Source organism: Nipponia nippon, unplaced genomic scaffold (genome assembly GCF_047370975.1).
Source record: "Nipponia nippon isolate SJK-2023a ecotype South Korea unplaced genomic scaffold, ASM4737097v1 scaffold_10, whole genome shotgun sequence".
NCBI classification, from domain to species: domain Eukaryota; kingdom Metazoa; phylum Chordata; class Aves; order Pelecaniformes; family Threskiornithidae; genus Nipponia; species Nipponia nippon.
The window spans coordinates 6,550,862-6,567,679 of record NW_028262291.1 but is presented as its reverse complement, the minus strand read 5'-3'; the positions used below and the strand labels follow the sequence as shown (position 1 = coordinate 6,567,679).

The following is a 16,818-nucleotide window of genomic DNA, read 5'->3' as shown; positions in this document are numbered from 1 at the left end:
AGATAGGACAGCTGTGTGAACCCAGTGGTCATAAAAGAGTTGAACATACCAAGAGCTCGGTGTTAAGGAATTTGGGTTTTTGGGGAATTTTGTTTGTTCGTGGTTTTTGTTTTTTTGTTCGTTTGGTTTTTTTTAAGTGAACCCTTATCATAAAGTCAGTTCTCAAGAAGAGACATTTTGACCATGCAAACCCTAAAAATTAAAGCAAATATTCCTGTACAGTCACATTCTAGTCATCTTACATAGTACAGTTAGTGACAAACATAATTGAACACAGATTAACCCAAAGGCTTCAACAAAATGTTTCAAAGAGCACAAATCACCACTACTACTACTGCACATACAATTCAAGCACACAGACACTATAACATGCTATAGTTCATCAGTTACTAAAAGAAATGCCATATGGAATGAATTACTCAATTCTGCAGAAATGTTGTGCACAACTACTTTTGAAAAGCGAAAATAGACTATCACTGTCATGAAAATATTAAGTACACATTTCTGCAATTAAAAAAAAAAAAAATCACACTATTTTTATTGACCTAAACATTCATAAGGTAACCCCATGTCCTTTGAATTTATTTTTTTTTTCTGAAAGAAAAAACTATATTTTACCCAGCTTGACAATACCAGTGGCTGTGTTAAAGTTACAGCTGTGGTATAGAGCCACGAAGGGGACTGTTTTTCCCCAGTTCATAACTGACAGCATAACCAGCTGTAAACAGGTACATGAACACATGCATATGAACACCAATGCAGAGTTCCATTCCTATCGAATAATGAAAAATGCCAAGTTCAAAATCAATGCAAAACAAACAGACCTCCAATATTTCATTGCCTACTTCGTTGTAATTGTTTCATTTTGCATACACTAGAGGTTATTCTCCTGGGAAACTTGCTATCATGAACTTCAGACACCGAACAGCACATTCAATCTGTTTTGGTACGCTGGGTAGAACTGTTTTCACAAAATTTAATTGGTGTTCTTAAAAGTATTTCACTGCCATCTACACAGGCAAAATAGTCTGAATTCAACAACTACTGTTCATGCATGACAGAGACGTCGTTCATCAGGTGGTTTTGGTAAAAATATAATTTAAACCTCTAGTGTGGCCTATCTGTACCATGCATTTTACCTCTCCTTGAAAGTGCTTCGTGGAGGAAAACGCATCTGCAGCATAAATTATACGTGCTTTCAAAGCATGTAGCATGGTGAAATGATTAAAAGTTGTTTGCTACTGAACTTGGCACTTGGTATTTGTCAGTTAGGTTTGATACAAATTGTATTAGTCACATTAACTGTTTCACACCATACGTCTGTGCTACAATAATGAGCATTTTAAGCCTGCTGTCAGTAGTAATGAAACCACTCAATTTATGAAGTAATTCTGACTTTAGAAACTGTCATGTTATTCTGAATTTGAAATCCCTCTGTATGCATGAGTCTTCTGCTATAAACACTGAGACAAAAGACTAGGCATTAAGCAGCAATCGATCATCATAAAATCAGATTTTGGAAATGTTTTCCATCTGATTCAGAGATCTTTCTGTTTATTTTATGTTTTTATTAATTAGTAAATTAATAATAAAGGCTCACCCAATCAAAAACAGGAAGACCTGCACCCTGGCCTATAAAACTCAATCTCTTACCCTTGGGTTGCTCCATGCTATAAACAGTTACGTTTGGATTAGCCAGAGAGATTACAGAATTTTTTTGTTAACTCAGAATGGCACTTGCTGAAAGTGTATTAATATTAACTGAAATTGATGAATCTCATTTGGAAGATAGGACTAACCAGTACTACATTCCCAAATATTGTCAATAGTTAACTGTCAAAGCTGTAATAGTTAATAGATAATAGCTACAGGTTACTTCAAATTGAAGTAGAGCTTGCTTTCTTTTTCTCTGCACGTAACTGGTCTTGGTCAGATCATTGTTACACCCTTCCTCCCAAATGTATTTACATCTTTTAATGATAATGGCAAAGACTAATATTTACACCTATTCTCAAAGGCAGCATGTACAGGAATCTGCAAGACATCATGCCAACAAACTATCAACAATACCAGATGGCAGGGGATTTCTTTAATGTTTTCCAACCCATCATCAATCACTTCTGGCTGTGTTATATATGTACGTTGGGTCCCATCCAAAATCCATTGAAGAGTTTGAATTCACTTGGGCATTGTTTGTAGCAGACCATACTTTCACCCCAAGCCTTCTAATGCTACCAAGAGTGTGCAGAAGGGAAGCTCTAGCCCAGTGAAGGACTCTGTCCCTGGGACATGGTGCTGCTGGAAACCGAGCAGTGCTGGGACAGCGGCTTCGACAAGCAGGTGGAGGTCCTACATGTTTGCAGCTGCAGAAGACCTCGGTTTGGTGAGCTCAGCCTTCAAGCATGCAAGAAAAGAAGAACAGCTCCCCTTAGAAAATTATCTCTCTGCATTCTACATACTGTGAAAGAAAGCAGATAATTTTATTGAGAAATTTTCTAAACTGTTTAACGTCTGCAAACCTTAGGTTTAAAAGGTTAATGTGTGGTTTACATAATGCATAAACTGTTAATTGTATTCAATTCTTCCCTTCAAGAACTAAACACAGAAGAGTTTCTGTTTATTTTAAAGGCAGAGACAGCATTTTATCAACCCTTGACAGGCTTGGGCTTTTGAAGCATGACATCTATCAAGCCAAGTTCAGTTATACCCTAGCAAGAAACTCTTAGTTGTTTCATTCCGGCATCTGGGTCAGGAAGAACTTGAGGAGGACATTTTTTTTAACGAGTTCCACCATTTGTTCCTTCAGGGTACTGTCACATTAACTCCAGGGGCCTGAAAATAGCCAAAGGCTGGTGACGTCTGGTGAAGGCCTCTCCTGGTGTAAGGACTAAGAGCAGGGGCACTAGAGAAACATCAGGTCAGTCCTGTGGTAGCTGAGGTGACATCCAGCCAGCCTTGTGAACTCTGTCCATCCTCTCTTAGGCCACTTTCACGTTTCCAGAGCAACACAAGAGAGCGAGCCACATGAACAGTCTCAAGGTAGACAATTAATGTAACAGTCTTCAACCCTACGTCCCTTAGTCATGAACTCCTCTTTCAAAAAATGAACAATATTATAAAAAAAAGAAGGCAACTAGAAATAAATCATGGTAAGTCATACTATGTGCAGGAAAGACAGAATTTAAAAGCACAGGTTCAAAAGAATACTCACTAACTGCCTTGTGCCTCACTGGAATAAAAAAAAAAACTTAAGTTTGTGCTATTAAAGATAGTGAAAAATGCTTTTCTAACACCAAAATATTTCCAAAGAAAATCTAGATTTCAATCAAGAAAATCAGTCCTGCATAACAAAAAGTTTTCAAATACCTTTTAAAATTTTGAAGATATCCTTCATGAGAATTACTTGTATCAAATATAATTTAGTTGCAAAGATATTCATAAAATTATAGCTTTGAAATCCCTTTGCTGAGGAAGGTTGCTGCTAAAGAAACAATGAATGAAATTTACTTCCATATCATAATGGAATATTAAATGTTGCAGAACTGTACACTGCAGAAAAATAACGTGAAAATACTTTAAAAAATATAATAAAGGCCAGGTTTTAAAATTGAAACTTGTTCTGAACAATAAAACTGAGTCATCTTGATGCACAGGCATCCTAAAATACCATACTTGTCACTAAGATGGCGTTTGAAAGATAAAAGATAACATAAAAGATAAAAGTTAACATTTTAAAAATCAATTTCCATGAACCAGGAAACCAATTTGCATTACAGAAATGACTTGATAAAGCACTCTCTTGTCCTTCTTAGAAACCTAATTATTTGATCCCAGACAAACTTGAGCCAAGCAGAGCACTACAGATGAGACACCATTTTCTGCAAAAGTGCCATGTGCTAATCAACCACAGTTCAGTTTAATGCTGGCTTAAACTGCTGATTAGTCAAGGAATACCAGAACTGTAGCACACAGACAAAGGTGGGCTACACAAAAGAAAGCCAATCACTTACAAAAAACCACCACAATGGGTAAGTCTAGAACTACATAATTTTTTAGCCATAAGAAAAAAAAAAATCCTATTGTGTTGTGAAGAAAGGTCCATTTAGATGAGACTTAAATATATAACCATATTCTGACTTTCTCTCAGAAGCCTTACTGGAAAACAAAAACTATCAACATGGAACATGTTAATAAATCATAGAATCATTTAGGTTGGAAAGACCCTTAAGATCGAATCCAACAGTTAACCTAACGCTTCCAAGCCCACCAGTAAACCACGTCCATAAGCACCACGTCTACCCATCTTTTAAACACCTCCAGCGATGGAGACTTAAGCACCTCCCTGGGCAGCCTGTTCCAATATGCATGACAACCCTTTCGGTGAAGTTTTTCCTAATATCCAACCTAAACCTCCCCTGGTGCAACTTGAGGCCGTTTCCTCTCATCCTATCCCTTGCTACTTGGGAAGAGAGACGGATCCCCACCTGGCTACAACCTCCTTTCAGGTAGTTGTAGAGAGCAGTGAGTTCTCTCCTGAGCCTCCTTGCTCCAGACTAAACAACCCCAGTTCCCTCAGCTGCTCTTCATAAGACTTGTGCTCCAGACCCTTCACCAGCTTCATTGCCCTTCTTTGGATGCGGTAGGGCAACCTTTTCTGCCAAAAACTATCATCATTGTAGTTTTGTTCTGTTTCACCTTCAAAACAAAAGATAACAAAAATATATCCTCTGAGAAAGAGCTAGAGTTTTTGTCTTTTGTTGTTGTTGTTGTTGTGTTTTTTTTCTCTCCTCCAGACAAATGGCTTGCACATTTTATTCCAAGTTGCCATAAGAAGAATATTCAAGTTTTCAAAACTAGTATGGGTTTATCACCACAAAAGGAAAGACTGCTCTCCTCTTCAGTTCTCATTTGCGCATATGAAAATGCTGGAAGCCACCATTTAGCACCATTAGACACAAAACTGTTACAACTTGACTAAAATCAGATTTTAGCCAATACTTAATATCTAATACTATAAATTAAATTGATTAATACACCACAGTCAAGGCTGATGGAGATCCTGCAGTGCAAATTATTGCTCTCTGGCGTCAACAGGGAGCCAGAAAAATTCTCTGTGAGAAAAATGTCTCTGTGACTTAAAGAACTGCAGACCAAATCGAAGTCGATGAAAAATTTACGTTAATTATACGATCAAATATATATGATCAAGTATATTCATATTTGAACCCACACTTCTTGGACCAATGTCCCTCCAGCATCTTAATTCTTGGCACCAATTTATTTGTCTTTGCCAGTAATGTTTTTATGGGCCATGATAAGGGCGTCCAGGGACCAATGATCAAGATCCACTGATAGTAAGCTAGACAAAACACATTATCGACTGTGTTTTCCTTAATACAGGGACTGTCACTAGCCACTCACAGCATATAGTCATATATATCTAGAGGCAATAGCACAGTCAAGAACAGACATACATGCTTCAAATAAACATGTTAGCCTGGGAACAGGACTAATGTATGATAAAAAATAATAAAATGAAGTGCTGTCAAAGTGGTTGTATTTGTACTCATTCATTTCAGTTGGGAATACAAATATGTAAGAGAGAAGAACTGAGGGTTTTTGCTCTGCGAAGTAGCCGTACTACATGGTTTCAATAAAAGCCTTTCCATTTACTAACAGGCTTCCTATCTCCCTCTTTTATTATTTAAAAATTTATAGAAAATGTGTAACTTTGCTTCTTAGAGAAAAAATTCATTAAACACTTTTCACATTAAGAAGGACTTTGGATTTTTTTGGAGCACTTTAAAAAAGCAAAGAAAATGTAAACAGTCCCTTTTTTCTTGTTTTCCAAACATTGGCAAGCCTAAATGTGAGGCTTCTTCATTACTTTTCTACAGGTTGCTTAAGTTCAACGGAAAGTATGCCATAACGTATACCTGCAACAGTGCATACCATTTTGGCAACATTCATTCTTTTTAACCATATCTTAATGTCTACAAATCTTCTACTAAATGGGATTGCCTGTCTTATTTAAGTACTAATTTCCGAGGTTGGTTCACACTGTGTTTTAATTAAAACCAAGAAATTTGTTTGAAACAGTAGAAGTTAAGAGTTCTGTCTGATACAATCTACTTTTCTGAAACCATGCTTTGCATTTAATTCTTCATCTACCTCTAAGCCCTCAGTTTTCTGTTTATCAAGATTTATTCTAAAATGTTGTATAATATTTCTAACAAATAATTTGTTTGCATTTTGCAGTATTTTGAATTTGATTCTCTTTGGAAGTCTTCCTCAAATATATACACATTTTGATACCTATTCTCAAAGTGATGAATCAAAAAATTCTTGTTCCTATATCTTGATATCATGTGTGTTTCATATTATTGCAATAGAAATAAGCTCCCTCCTCCACAGGTTAGTTTTTATTGCCTATTCTTCTAGATTGTGTTTTTTACTTACCCTAGTGCTCGTTTTGATGTGTCAGTCAGTCATGGAAAAAAGAAAATCTATTCGATATAATGTTTACAATTAATCAATCTTCATATAATTAGCAGTATTTATTCCCTATTCTATATCCAAGCAGTTAAAATTTCCATAATAACAATTCCCATCTCTACTGAATTCTTTAACACTATTTCAGACATTTTTTCCTATATCCAAATGACAAGAAAATGTTCTTATAGCATTTACTTGTCTGATTTTCTTTTTTAAGGCCAGAGTACGCTACAACTTATTATTTTGTCAGGATTAATTTATATCAACTCAATCAAACGAAATATATTGAATACTGCTATGAAGCTATGAACTATGCGTTTATATATCTAGTCTGTTTGAGAACATAAGTGCATAAATTTTGTCCAATCTTCCTTGTGTTGTCTGATCAAAATATACCAACACCAAAGATGAGTGAAGATGGGCAGAACTAACGAAAAAACTATCCCAGTATAATGAACATATTAACTTAGGATAGCCATTTTAATTTGTTGATTAATTATGGCCATTGAAATGTATTAATATCTTTAAAAAGGACTGATTCAGAAAAGGTTAAGGCTTATGAAATCTATTTAGACATTTTTTTTGAGGGGGAGGGATTTGGGGAATTACCAACTGGGGACCCAGTCTACTTCAAGTAGACATAAGCTACTTCATAGAATGCTTTCATCTTTATAAGTAATTTTACCAGAAGACTCGAACTTGCATGAAAGTAGTGTGCGATCATTTTAAATCAAGCCAAAAGCTGACTTTTAAAGAAGGAAATAAGCCAAGTTTAAGACTGTAAAAACAAATAATTTCTACGCACCAGATACCTGAGACTGCTTCGGCTAATATTCATACTATCAAATAATTACATAGCTTCAAAATCAAACAAAAGTTGCTCCGCACAAACCAAACAAAAGAAACAAGAAAAATCCTTCTGCAGAGCATTTAAATGATAAAAATAAATCTTTCTCCAAAACATTAATCTTCAAGTTTTTAAAAAGAAGTTATTCCTATTTCCTGCTCAAATCAAGAGACAGAGGCAGAAATCAGGGATGTTTTTTTTGAAATTTTTTGGCGTTAAGAAAAAAATCAACATGAGAAACATTGAGAAAACAGTGTAGTGCAGAGCAGTGGTAACTGCTCATGTCCACATTCAGATCACAAATATGATGATTAATTTTCAGCTGTAGTGCAGAGGAAGAACGTGCAGATAAGCAGCTAACAGAACAAATAAACAGTATAGAGCCATCCTGTGCTTTACCTGAAACAATTAATAGTGCAGCTACAGCTTTAACCACAAGAGTGAGATTAACTCAAGTTATTCAGGTCCCTAAAATGAGCACAAGTGGAATAAACAAAACATTTAAATATTCAATTCCCATTGAACTAGTGTGTTTACATTTTTACCCTTCAACAGATTCTACCTTCAACTTAAACAAGCAAGTCTATCAGTTTATGGAGTGGGAACTCTCAGATCCCTTTAAACAAAGACTGGGACAGTAGTGAGAAAACAAGCAAATCCACTTTAATCTGAAAAAGATTATTTGAACAAAAGTTCTAACTCAATCCCTCTGGTATCTGACCCATTGTGAAGCAGGAATGTATTAACACAAACATTAGATTCAAAATCCTGGAAATGAAAAGGCTAACCTTACCCAGATGCTATGGAACCATGCCTAAGCAAGACTTTAGTATAAGACAAACATAACATTACTCAGTAAAAATTGGGGTTTAGCAGTCAAACTTCCTGGACTTTTTAAGCACTTGGCTTAAGAGGACGGGGAAGAGGAAGAAGCAGTTAATCCTCCAGGAAGCAATCCTATCTGGCCATTTCTGGGGGAACAGATCTGGCATGAAAAGTACAGTTTCAAGATCTGTTTCTCCAAGGTCTTGTTGTTTTGTCGTCAATGCTGTAGATAAACCATAAGTATGTGTATCTTATGAAAAGTAGCTATTACCTTAAAAAAAATACCTCCTCCCTCCCCCTCCAAAGCATTAGGTGGTAAAAAATGGGTGTTTAACCCATGAGAGAAAACATGCAAAATTTCATTAGCAACCTTTCAGAGTGCAAAACCCAGTTGCTGTAATTGATTTCTCTATCCTTTCTAGACTAGGAACTCAACAAGAAAGAATACTTGTCAATGGCATTTTGGCTGAATGAGCATACTTTCTGCGTAGCTTGAACATGCCGAGGTTCTGAGGCCATGTGTCTACCATCAAATTAAACAATTGTGGGCAGAAGCCTGTGATGGTCTTTGCTATGATGTTGTTAACAACGTGGAACATAGTAAGTTATTAGAACAGCCTCTGGCATGCTGAATGGCCGACACAGTACTCCCAAGCAAATCCCTTGCATGATTCAGAAATTAACGTGGGCCAGTGATTACTAAGCATGAATTTCAGTACCACACTGCTGGTGTACTCCTAGGTTGGTCCTTCAGCACTGTTCCAGGAGATGCCTAACTATCAAGTCATGACCAAGCACATTTGTGGCATCACCCTATAAAAACTCTGCTCCTGAAATCTGTGAAGAAGCCTTCTCATTATTTTTCTCTGGCTTCAGGACAACATTGATGATTGTGGAGGCAGAACACAAAAAAGCAATGTGGGATGGAGAAAAGGCACATTAGAAGAGGTGGGTCTACCTTATTGCCTTACCTCCCAAAACAGCAGAACAGTTACATTTTGAATCAGTTATACATTTCAAGCCATTATAATTTAGGCTGAAAATTAATATCAGCCTAATGGATGATTGTTGTGGGTCACGCAGATTAAATAAGTCCAAAACAAACGAGTAAACAAATCATATTTGTATACCTTTAGAGAACTTGTCTCTTATTGACAATGATATACAAAGATTATATGCAACTCCGGATTTAAAATTGATCCAACAGTAATTTTTGCTAGAAAATAAATTTACCCTTGGAAGAATGAGTATTTCTTTTCATTCTTCATGTTAAAAAGGGCATGTCACATCAGTTATCTATTTCAAATTCTCTTTAAGGAGAGTGAGAATCACGACAGAAGAGTTGGAATATCAACACTAAGGATGAGAATAATATTAATAGGAGAAAATATTTAAAAAAGAGCTTTAAGTTACTGCATCCATTTGGTGGAGGCAGCTTCCCCAGGTTTCCTCTAGGCTAAGTTTAAGGCAGCGGAGAAGAAAAATAAAAAGAAAAAAACCCCTAAGCTAGAAGTAGCCCTTTATCCTTCAATAAAGGTAAGGAAACCACAGGACTCCAAAGAAGCCACTGGACAGCTGGGATCACTAATGCACCACTTAATACAAAAATCTGTAGTCTCTCTCTCTCTGAGCAAGGATACCAGTTTCATTTCTCCCTCTTAGACTCTGCTTGGCTTGGACATTGCATAACTAGCTAGTCCAAACTTGGCCTGCTGGAAAATGTTTGTATTACAGATAAGCTGAGTATGAAACTCACTGTTCCAAGATTTCAAGGAAGCAAGGGCCGAGCTTTTGTTTCTTGTAACAACACTCTTTTCATATAAAGAAATGAATCAATGATACTGCAAACACAGAAATGAAAACAAGCAAAGCACATTTTACCCAGTACTTATTGATCTGTATTTTCATATTTCAAGGTACGCATCTTCCATCACGTTAATTAAGTAGAAAGGGAGTCAGAAAGTTTATTGATAGAGGAATATGCAAGATGAAAAGAAATTAGCCATGAAGCTGTACCTACATTGATCATTTTTATGTTCTGCAGAAGCATTGCATGATAAGAACAGAGACTGAATGTCTCAGAACCACCATATTAGCACAGTCATTTCTGGTAAACTAAATCAAAGAGGACTTCCAGCATCTAAAAAACAAAAGAGAAATTTATGGCAATATATTTCATTAGCTAAGTGACACAGTGCTGATTTATTTCTAATGATCGATTCCAGAGCCTATCAGTGACATACACATCCCAGGATCATTTCTTTATGGAGACTGTGGATTCATGTTTTCAGTGTTGAAGATGTGCTTCCTTGCCATCAATAGACAGTAGCTTTCTCACCACTCTGGCTTTTGTCCACTCTGAGCTACCAAATTCAGCCAGGGGAAAATTCTGCATTCTGCTCGAGTAAATTTGCCAGAGTTTGGTAAGAAAAAAAGAGAAGAGAGAGGGAAGAGAGAGGGAAGAGAGAGGGAAGAGAGAGGGAAGAGAGAGGGAAGAGAGAGGGAAGAGAGAGGGAAGAGAGAGGGAAGAGAGAGGGAAGAGAGAGGGAAGAGAGAGGGAAGAGAGTTAATCTGAGTCTTGTTTTTAACAATACAGAGACCACCTTTGTAACTTCATCTATAGTGCAACTGTAAGATCACTATTTCCATGTTAAGATAATACTGGAAACCCTAGTCTCAATACCAGTCACTTCTGATAATTTGATTAGTAGGAATTGTGCAAACAATACTGGTTTTGTACACCATCCCAAACACTACCAATTACTCTGCCTGTCTGATTTTAGGAAGTAAAATCATGCCAAAGGACACGCAGCAGGAAACCAACTTGTGATACCTCAGTGCCTACAGGTAAAGAGGCAAACCTTGAAGACATCAACATAAAATAAAGGGAATTTCAGCATTTCAAATGCTGACAAAGGATTGCAAACTGAATGCAATGCCTCCACAATCATGTTCTTCCTGTTATATATGTGAAAATAGTAACAAATGTAGAGCTTACCAGGAACCCAGAAACAGCACGAAAGAGGCCAAACGGGAAAGGTTGAAGAGTAAACAAGGAACTCCAAACTTAAGGTCCAGTTGTTTCCTAGCCTAAGTTGGCACAAAGCCTCCCAGTTTCTGTGGAAGCTCTCTTATTTGAATGCTGTATCAAATTTAATCATCATTAAAAAAGCTACAGTCACATCTACCAATGGTTTCTAAGTAATGTGAGAATATAAAAATAACAGTACTATCACAGCAGCCTTGATTCAGTGCACTATGTAAAAGGAAAGCTGTGCTCACACAGAGCCCTAGTCATTTCAGAATATGGTTGCAGAAGTAATAAATCCTCCAATTTCACCTATTTTTTAGCTAAGCCAACTCCAGACCAAGTTGTCAGCTTTTACATATTACAGCTGGTTCTCCAGTGTTCTTCAAAAGCAAAGAAGGGCATAACCTTCTAATGTAGTAGTTTTTAACATACATCGTGTAAATAACTATGCTACGTGTCAAACCAGGTACTATGAAAAATAGCTTTCCCAAATGAATATGATTTTAAAAATACCTTTTAAGGTTCAATTGGTTGATACTCTTACATCAACAGTCAAGTCTGATGATTTTCCTTACAAATACTAACTTGTGCCCAAGCTAAATAAATGTATTAAACAGTCCAGAAGCAGTAAAGTGAAGAAATATCATGTCACATCTTAGTCACTAATTCTGTTCTTTGTATGCAGTGTCCAATTTCTGTGGTAAATGCCATATGAGTGAATTCTGTGGAGCAGAAAGACCTTTGTTTTGCTATACTATTGAATTTCTAAGGTTTTTTTCCAAAGATTTGCTAAGATATACTGCAGCATTACCACATAGTTCCTGCACATTCAGGATTCTGATACTGTGATACTAGGAAACACTCCTCATTAACGCAGATGCAAAGACAAAAAATCCAAAGCCCACATTACTCGCTATAAAAGTGTCATTGAATCTGATAACATTTAAGATAAGTTCTGAAATGCAACACGTACATCACAGAAATGATTTATATCAAGGTTTAAGTAAAAGCTACAGTTGTATGTTCAATCTGCAAAAGGCTGGTAAAGTAATTAAAAAATGCCATTGTCTTAAAAGGTATTTTGCAAATCCTCTTCCTTTTTCTAGGCTAGAATTGCAAAGGCATTTATATAATGGAAAAAGTGTCAAGAACCACAAAAATTCCATTAACACACTGCTGGTGAAAGTCCTTGTTAACTGTGATTGTTAAGCTGTTCTCTTCCCTGAAAACCCATTAACTACTGGTTTTCTAACAGAAGGGGTTTTTTTATACTTTTGGGAAAAAAAAAGAAAAAAAAAGCTTTAATCAGGAAATGTCCATATTATGTCATTAAAGGATGTAATTTTCACTGTTTCCATACAACAAAACTTTCATGAAAGAAGTGGACAAACTTCTTGAGATGACTAAGCTTGCAGTTCTTCTTGCTACACCTTGTGATGTTTAATTTTAGCTACACACCTCAAAACACTGATATCAGACTTTAGCCTAAGCATATGCTGCAAGAACACGGCCAAGTTAAAATTCACCTTCCGAATTTCTTGATAATTTAATCTTTTTGACATCTTGTGCAACTACCCATATTTAAAGACTAAGTTCCGATAATTCCTTGTTGTGTGACTCCGCGTAAGATTTGACTGTCATTTTTTATTGGAATTAAAGTTTCAGGAACGAATAATCAACAAAGGAACTTTAAATTCAAGGTGTGGTGTATTTGTAGCATACCAATGCTGTGCAACTACTATCAACTGAAGAATGTTTTGAGCATTAACTGACGTTCGAGTCAACAGGACTACAGTTTCAACTTAAGTTTTATCCCCATCTTGTGCTGCAGCTACCCGAGGCTGACACTGAGGAATGCAGACTGAGGCCCTGGGTTTCTTAAACAAGCAGCCTCCGAGCCAGTGTTGGTGTGTGCCAGTGCAGAGGGGGGAAACAAAGAACTTCGTGCAGTCAGGCTGCTCAGTATCCCTTTCATAGGAAAATTTAGATACACAACACAGTGCCAAAGAGAAATGCAAGAGCTTTAGACAACACTGGGTACTACTCTGGTGTTAGCAATGTGCTGCCCAAGATGACTACTTACAGAACAGCAATTTCAGGAGCCAAATCTTCTCCCATGACGTGCAAATATCAATAGGAGTTAGTTATACTCCTGCTCGGAGTTTTGGTCCTTTGGAGAATTTTTTTGAAGTTATGAAATGTGTCAAAATGTAATTCATACTGTAATGGCAAGAGGAAAATATGAGACAATAGTAGGATTCCACTTTTGGGAAAAAAATTATCAGCTTGACTCTAAACACTCAAACCCCTGTGTTGTAAACAGTTCTTCCAAAACCTGTTTGGATTTCTTAAGAGAGCTCCACGCAGTAGCTTTTGTTCACATCTGATCATCACCTTCAGTGTGAGGAATGCAAGCACATTTGGAGCTGATTTGGACACTGGGAGATTTGTTAGAGAATAGAAGAAAGGAGTTGGCTTGTTGATAGTTGCTTTGTATGAAAAAATATACTGTTGGATGGAAAATACTTAAAAACTTTGCAGCCTCGTATCAGCTTCATGACAGTTATTTCAAGTTTTTAAACATTACTGGGATCACATTTCCTAATATTAATCATAACCATAATGAAAGGAAACTTCTGGTCAAGGCTCTACTTGGGTAGTCTGACGGCAAGTAGCTGCTCGAACTTCTTGTGAAAAATCCCAGTGCTTTACTAATAAAAGCTGGTGTAGCAGAACAAGCCTGCATAACCTTTGCTAATTAGCTAACAAGATGGTGTGTTCTTTCCTGTGTTCGAACAGCATATTTAGGGCTTTTTCTCCTACTTTAGAAAAAAAGATGAATAAGAAGAAAACTTTTGCCCTGCTGCCCTGCACAGCGGCAGAGAGAAATAGCCCCGTGGCATCATTAAACTTGTGGCATTATCATCAGAACTATTTTTGGAGGACAGTTTGAACAAAGCTAACAAGCCAACTTGGAACGTGTGGTAGCTTCATATTTGTAACATTCATCTGGTTTTTATATCCCTTATTTTTAAATATCTTCTCAAAAAGGCGAGAGGGAACATTCGGGCGTATGATTATGTCTCACTTGCTGTTACAAATCCAAGCCTGGATTGCACCCACACCTTTGTTTCACTTGCACATGGCACGCGCGGCAGCGAACAAAAGAGTGCTGACAGCGCCAAGTGGTCGCCTTCCCAATCTGTTCTCGAAGAAGTCAACATATGTATATATGCACTGTGAGTTGTTCCAGGTTTTAACAAGATCTCAAATCACCACATAAAACGCTTCAAAAAGCACATTGCCACGAGCTTGGCACATCCAAGAAATTCCTTGGTTCTCTCTCTCATCTTTTCAGGAGAAACAGCTAAAACGTTTTTTCACTCCAAGCCGTTAGTTACAAATTAATTTCTGCAGAGCTATCTGCAAGCATTACTCCAAACAAATCAGTTTGCATTTCTATTAAAAAAAAAAAAAAACCCATAACGTAAAAATCTTTCTTCGAAACTCACTTAAACTGTTCTTCACAATAGCTAAAGTTGCTTTATGATTTTTTTTAACAGAGAGATTAATTCTTAAAATATAGCAGTATGAGTAAGTGACCAATTTATTGCACCAAAAGCTTTCTCTGATGGAGAAACAATGGAATTGTCTTTGTACATGTCCTCACTTCCTCCAAATGACTTCTCACAAGAGTTTCAGTATGATTCAGACGACAATTTTTATGCTCACGGTTGAACCTCCCTGTGGCGATATACTACAGGATTAAAAATGATGTATGTCTGCATTACAAGTTTGAGGTAAATCTCCCAGCTGAAGCAAACAGGTGTAATTCTGTGAACGAATGGCTGTTCTCAGCTTTACAACAGCAGAAAACCTTGCCCTTACTGTGCTTACTTTTAAAATTGAAAAGATAAAGGATAATATGCTTATCGCTTGGAAATCAAAATGGCACTCAAGCTCCAATACTGGCCTTCTCTTTGGATTTAACAGAGCATATCCTGATTCCATGTACATTTTTGCCATTTTATGAAAAAAGATTACCGATACCTTAAAAATATCTTTCCTGTCTAGAAGTAGAAAGTGTTATATTTTATTGTTGCTGAAGTGCATCCAGTAAGCTTTATGAAGCATGCTAAATTAATAATATAATTGGGAAAATTTGAAAAAATACATTCACTATTTATTTATTACTTTTAAAAACCCACAGGCAGCTCTATAGAGTTTATGGCTCACCAGCTCCTTCATGGTCTTGGGCACATCAGTCAGGACCTACTTTTCCAGAAATGCTAAGTGGACCCATAGCTGTGCAAAATGAGAAGCAGCTTTAGTGTTTGATTCTTTTTTTTTTTTTTAATTGAGGCTCCTCAATCTCTTCACATCTCACTTTTCAAAAAATTGCCTAAATAATAGCAGAGAAAATTCCTTATTACTGGAGACATTCACATTTACATAGATGGCGTACATCTTATCGGATCTTGTGCAGTTTTGTCAACTGCACTTGCAAAAAATGCCTAGAAATATCAACTTCAAACTCTCAACTTCAAACTCCCCTCCTTATTTTAGTTCTCTTCTTCACAGAAAGTATATATTAAAAATACAATTTTGTAGACTTTTAAAAAAAGGAGAGAATAACGTTTTTTTGGTGGTTTGGTTTTTTTTTGAAAGAAAATTAAGATAGGAAAGGAAAGCATGAAAGAAATGAAAATAATTAACGTCAGTAGGATCATGATATTGGCACCAGCAGAGAAAGTCACAAACCATTAAGGTACTGAAAGTACCTGAAAGTTAAACAATTGGTTTTAAGAAAAGAACTGAAGATGGGTGTTTAAAGTGTGTGATATACTTGGAAAAAGTCGTCACTCCAAAAGTGAGAGATGTAAAGGAACGAGTGAGAAAACAGATGCTAAAAATAAAAAATAGACATGCAATGTGAAGTGAAAAGTCACAAGTGAGATTAAACTGAATCAAAAACCTCGATGGACAGATGAGAAAAGTTACCTTTGTGCAAAGATCAGGAAAAAAGTTAGGAATTTGAGCAGAGAGGAAGACTGTTTCAAGTGCTCTATACTGAGTAAATCAAAAGGGAAAGGAGAATATGTTCTGGTCGTGAAGAAGAATAAGAGTAACAGACCTTGTGAAACTCTGAAAAATATGAGCTATGTAGAAAAAAAGGAATCAACATTAGTGCCAAAATGCGAATACAAGATTACGAGTCAAATTCCTAATGTTAGTTATGAGGATTTTCAGTGAAAATCGTAAGATGATCAGTTCTAAAGGATTTTTTTTTTTTTCCCCAGACACATTTAAGCACACTTTACCCCAGTTTTGAACTAGCTAAAACCAGTGGTTTGGGAGCTTCTGTCTCAAGAGACTAAACTCTGCATTTATGAAACTGAAGACAGATTTTTCTCAAGCTGAGTACCATACCTCCTGCAGGACTTCAGTGCTGTTTAGTCAGATCAAGTGGTAGGATATCCTTGAGGAGGTACTGGAAACATGGCCAACAAGATGCTTTCCTGTTCTCCTTTCCTCTGAAACAGCAGATACTGATTACTGCCAGAAATAGGACACCAAACAAGGTAGACCTGAGTCTGTATGGGAATTCCTATAAGTCCTA

The 16,818-nt window shown here is 36.6% G+C and overlaps 1 protein-coding gene across 3 annotated transcripts in view; it reads right to left on the bottom strand.

Annotated features, from left to right (window-relative positions):
* ANO3 (anoctamin 3) overlaps nt 1-16,818 on the bottom strand; it is a 210,810-nt gene that overhangs the window by 183,504 nt on the left and 10,488 nt on the right. The window contains exon 1 of one of the 3 annotated variants that reach the window (XM_087743319.1): nt 16,629-16,700. The exons of the other annotated variants lie outside the window; for them this stretch is intronic. The gene's annotated coding sequence lies outside the window, so the exon portion shown is untranslated. Of the gene's footprint in view, nt 1-16,628; nt 16,701-16,818 lie in introns of those variants that run through there. 3 annotated transcript variants of the gene reach the window in all.